General features: G+C 37.1%; 1 protein-coding gene across 1 annotated transcript in view; it reads left to right on the top strand.

Moving 5' to 3' along the window:
- LOC122809296 overlaps positions 1 to 6,000 on the top strand; it is a 118,924-nt gene that overhangs the window by 93,637 nt on the left and 19,287 nt on the right. The gene's annotated exons all lie outside the window — the stretch shown is intronic.

Raw genomic sequence — 6,000 nt, 5'->3', positions numbered from 1 at the left:
TTCCTAAATGTAAAATCAGGTTTGTTACCAATCGCTCCTTGTAGTTCAGGTATATTTAAAAGAATATCCCAGTTGGCACTAATAGTATCACATACCATGCCGATGTGGCTAGCATAAGTCAAAGGCATTCTGAGTTTATTGCCAACATTCATAGGGGTCCGACTCTAATCAACAATTTGTTCAGAAGTCTGTGCAGAGGTAGAGCTATGATTAATACTAAAATATGGTCTACATCTGCCTTCCCTCTCATTCCAGGCTTCAAGTATTTGTGTTTCAATTACTTATTTCCTATATCCTCTGTTTATGAATTCTTCCTTGAGTAGGGTGAGTGCCTTCTCTAACTGTGCATCCTCAATTATATAGATGCATGATACGGAAAATTTTCCCCCGAAGCACATTAAGTTTGGGATGATTGGGATGCATGCTATTATTGTATAGAATATTATTTCTTCTGACACTTTTCCTATAAACGCTCGTAGACATTGAATATAGGGCATCCCTACTGATCTGTACATCTAAGAATTCTGCAAGAGTAGAGGAATATTTATAGGTAAATTTCAAAAAAGTGTTCACTCCATTTATATACTGAAAGAACTCCAGCAAGGATTCTTCAGGGCCCTGCCACAGCAAAAAAAAATATCGTCCACAAAGCGCATGTACCAACTAATCAATGTGCCAAACCTGTCATTGGATAGAATGTACTGATTTTCCCAATTAACCAACGTTAGGTTGGCGTAGCTATTTGCACAAGCTGTGCCCATAGCCACGCCAACGTTTTGCAAGTAGAAAACATAATTGAAAACAAAAGCATTGTTCTCCAAAATAATTTCTAAGAGGGTACAGAGAAGATGAACTTTATCAGTGGATGTATTATGTGTGAGCAGTACCTGTCTAACATTCTCTATCCCCCAATTATTTGGTATGACAGTAAAAAGAATGGCAATATCGAAGGTAACAAAGAAGCACAGTCCTGCAATAACATCAGTATAATTGCTAAGCTGAGACAAAAAATTGTTCATATCTCTTAATACGGTCTTGCATTTGTCTAAAACCACGTGTAAATTCTTTCCTACAAAAATCGACAAAAGGTTCAGTAATCCAGCCTCTACTGGATACTATAGGTCTCATTGGTGGTTTTGATAGACTTTTGTGTATTTTAGGGAGGCCATATAATATGGGAAAAGTGGGATTTTCTACCTTAAAATAGTCAAACAATGGTTCTGAGATTAAACCAGTCAATAAAAGGTCAAAGATCAAAAATTCCACTTTTTCAATGATTCCTTTCAGTACCACTGCTGACAAAGAAATGTATGTGTCAGTCTCTCCCAATAATTCCACCATAGCAGATAGATACATATCCTTATCCAACACAACTATGCCTCCCCCTTTGTCGGCTGGTCTTAACTCAATGTTCTTCATATTTTTTAACTCAAATCGGGCCTGCCTTTCAAGATATGTCATATCGAAAAAGCAATCATTCTGTTTACCAGTAAATTTCTGTCTTAACTGCTTTTGACATATGTCTATGAACAACTCTATGGTAGGATTAGTAGGAGGTACAAACGTGCTTGGTTTTTTAAAAATGTTTTCATTCCCTGTACTGTTTTTAGATATAGTTTTAAGGGTAATGATTCTACCAAACATCTTAAGATCACATAAAACATCAGTCAAGACAGCTGTTTGGGCTGGAACAAATGTTAGCCCTTTGTTTAAAACAGAGATCTGTGTTCTAGTCAGCTTAGCAGATGAAATATTAATCACAAGGCCTGCTTCATTCTCTTTCCGTTTCTCGATACATCTTCTTCGCTCTGGAGGTGCCGAATCCTGGGAATCGTGTACCGATTCCTGGATCTGCCTCGTATTGGTAGCGGATCCTTCAGTTAAAAAGGTGCTTTAGCTGTATTGGATACAGCCAAAACTCTCATATTCCACAGAGAATTATTCTGAGGTGTAAGTGTCTGTTTCTGTCTAACAGGAGCTTCATTGTTAGTAGGGGCAGTTACAATAGTATCTGTATTATTCACTACATTGATTGTAGTACTGCTATTAATACTCAGTTCAGACATCAAACTTGATGCACTCCCTGTAGCAGTGGGACTGTGAGATTGCTGTTGTAAGTGCGCAGGTCCTGACACAGTTGTACAAGCAGTCTCAGGCATCCGCCCACTTCCTATGACACGTTGTGAAAATGAATGAATTACTGGTCTCTCTCTGGAACAAGAGAAAACATTGCCATTTGCAAAGTCGGATTTATCCCTTTGAATCTTCTTGGCTTTGACATTTGCAAGTCTCTTGTCATATGCAGAGATATTCTAAAAGAGAACATCCAGCTTATCACCAATAATAGCCACAGAGTATGTATCAAAGATGTTATTCTGCATTGCTTCTATCTGCTTATATAGCTCCACCTCTTCAGGCCTGAAAAAGTCTATCAGCAGCTGCATGCATCTTGCACTGCATTCTAAGTTAAGCAGTTGCCAATGCCTTAAACGTTCAGGGTAGGTTGTGCCATAGGAAGGCATTGTTAAAACCCTGAGCCCTCTTGGTGCTATTTGTAGATTTAATGAAGCTTACAGATGAAAGCGTTGCCACTGCAAATGCTTGTATTTATACATGACATTCTCCAAAGAGCGATAATCTCTAACAAATGTCTCTGACCTATTCAGGTCTGGGATAGCACTCGTAGATGGTATAGTCACTGTTCCATTCAACAGTGGATTGTTTTGTTCTTGGAAAAGTACGTTAAAATGATTAAAAACAGATCAGTTAGACACAGCACTTGTAGAGAAAGAGGCAGTATCTTCCAGTCCAATGCTGCCTTCTGCCATGCTCAAAACAAGGAAACAAACTTGTTATAGACCATTGAATCCCCCTAGCTATGCTCAATCTGACAGAAAGGGTACCTACACCTGCAGAAGGTGTATGGCCTGTATATGCATACATAATGGGGGTCATTTCCTTCACACCCAACTTGGTTTTAATATTAACACTAGTTTCTATGCGGATTGTCAGACTAAGAATCTGGTATACTTCTGTTTCTGCATCACTTGTTTTTCCTACTATGTAGGTAAGACAAACAGGGCTTTCAAGGATAGGATCCTTGAACATTTAAGAGACATTAGAAATGTGAAAGTATCCAATGCTTTAGCTATGCATGTTAAGGAGACAAGCCCCAGCCATAAGTTCAAGTTCTTTGCCTTAGAGTTAGTGCATGCTAATATTCGAGGTGGAGATTTATTAAACAAGACTGAATCCATAGAACAGAAATGGATTATTCAGCTACAAGCTGACAAACCCCCGGGTTTGAACAAAAAGGTATCATTAAAACCTTTCCTTAAAGCAAGAGCCTTGAAACATTGTTAGCCCTTGCTGCTAATATGATAACAGCAATTTTCTATCATGATGTGCCATGATTATTTTTATATCTCTCAAGTATGCATTTGGTAGCATATGCATGTCACACAGTCTACGCACAATTCTATCCTTATTTTTGCTAACTATACATTCAGTATCCGGCAGTTTTATTAGTACTATATAGTAGCCACACCAGTTCAACTACTTCTGTCTTGAGACTTTCAATAGATCGACTACTTTGTTTTTCATTATTGTCCATGCTAACATAGTAAGGAATCAGCAGGATTTTTTTAGACATTTTATTATTATTTGCTAATTTAATGAATGCTGCTACTTAATTGTATAATAATTTGTTTTCATGTATGCATATGTATTTGTGTTTTCAAGGCTGTAATAGCTTGATAGTGTTTATTGTTGTAGATGTGAGCTGCTTTCAATTGTCAGCACTAAGCAAGTCTATTTTGCACTACAGGATGTAATTTAAATATGCTGACCTTTGCCTTTCTTTTTAGACTTGTACTTGATTGGCTACTGTAACATTTAAATAGTCATCCGTTACACTGTGTTTAACATGGCCTGATGAAGCGGAATTTGTTATCCGTGAAAGCAATTACCTGTTGGTACTTTTTAGAATAAAAGAATCAACAAAACAAAGCAAAGATCGTATCTGCTGTGTTTGGAACCTCTGTGGTTGTTTTTGCTGAAACCTAGGTTTGTTGGATATGGCAGATTGGTCGGCCATTAAAGACTATATGGGGCTCACTTGTGTGTCCTGATATTTTTATTTTACCCATCTGGGTGGATTTATAGTGTTCTAGTGCTGGATTTTGGTTCGTTGGATGGATGTATCCGGGCACTTTCTACACCGAGCAAAAGATTTTCGTCAGTGAATGTGGTATTCGTCATTGAATGCTTAAAAAAGAGAATGATGAATAATTGACCCCATGTAAGTGAAAGCTTACAATCTCGAAAGCTCAGAACAGCAAAAATCGCTGTTTCAAAAAAAAAAAGAAAAAGAAAGAAAAAAAATTGAAATAATACATAAAGTGGGGGGCTTCACCCCCCCCCCACACTCCCCCCTACTTAAATATGCCAACTCTGAGATCGCAATACAGTGCCAAAAACGGCAAAGTAATGGAAGCGGCCAAACAAATTCTTTCCCTGGGAAAGAATTCGCTTAAAAGCCACTTTGTTTTTTTTTTGCCTTTTCGTTGTTTTAAGTTCGACCAAGACATATTTGATAGAATGCATCTTCAGTCATCTAATAGGAACCCTATATATATATATATATATATATATATATATATATATGTGTGTGTGTGTGTGTGTGTGTGTGTGTGTGTGTGTGTGTGTGTATATATACACACACACACACACACACACACACACACACACACACATACATGCACACACACACACACACACACACACACACACGCGCACACACACACACACACACACACACGCACACACACACACACACTATCTCTTGATAGATATACACAAAGACATACATGCATACACATATACATTGATGTACTGCGAATATTTTTGCACAGTCGGAATCATTACAAGGTTACCTACTTGCAGGGTGCATCATCAGGGCTACTAAAATTCCCCTAAACCCATATTTATACTGCCTGTTAAAAACAAAAGTAAAAGTTTGTATTCTACACATTCACACACAAACACACAGATACAGATATAGAAAGCAATATAGTCTGTCTACGTTTCACACCATGAATTTACACACACTGAAAAGTAAAATACTGAAATAATTAAAACAAATAAAACAATGTCTACATTTCTCATTCAATACAACTCATCTTCCCACAGTGCAAACAGACAAACGTATGCACGCACACACAAACACTACTCCCACAATCCCTTAAATGTAACACTGTAACACTACCTACATAAATAAATACCCTTAGAAATGGCATTCATTCATATTAAAATTAAAACGCTAAAAAAATAGAAAGCACTGACTGCAGATAATCATCTTGAAAATTGAATTAATAGCAAAACATTCTGTTTTAGCTATCCATACTAACTAAAAATAAGCCTACTGAAAAACATAACTACAGATGAACAAATCTTAACACCTTATTTTACCACTGAAATACACAAATCAGCCCTATAAAAATGACTAGGCTACAAATCCAATCATGAGATGCATCATTCATAAAAGTGTGTACAAAGTCGCTAAAGTTGTACTCAGCAAAACTCAATCAGTTGTGTAGCCTAGTCCAGGGGAAACCATAATATAACTTAAAAAATACATCAGAATGGATAAAAGGAATGTGTGGAGTCTGGTTTGTGTGATATATCATGGATTAGAAACCTTTTTTGTGCCTTGTGACTTCACTACTTGTCACTTGTAAACATACACACAGATATATACAGACACACACACACACACACACACACTCATGTTCATACATGTATTTGTAAATCTAGGGCCATTTTAATTTATAAAACATTTTATTAGTTCTATTCTGCTGTCAACTTCATCACTTTCTTCCTCTTCTCACTGTGTTCTTATTTGCCATTACTGGTGCTTCCTCACCTTTTACACAGAAGGTGTGCTATGTAACGATCCTGCATGTTCCTCTTGCTTTTCTAATTTTACACCACATCGTGTAC

This window comes from Protopterus annectens, chromosome 8.part0 (genome assembly GCF_019279795.1).
Source record: "Protopterus annectens isolate FY-2018-M chromosome 8.part0, PAN1.0, whole genome shotgun sequence".
NCBI lineage: Eukaryota > Metazoa > Chordata > Ceratodontiformes > Protopteridae > Protopterus > Protopterus annectens.
This window is presented reverse-complemented; position numbering and strand designations above follow the sequence as displayed.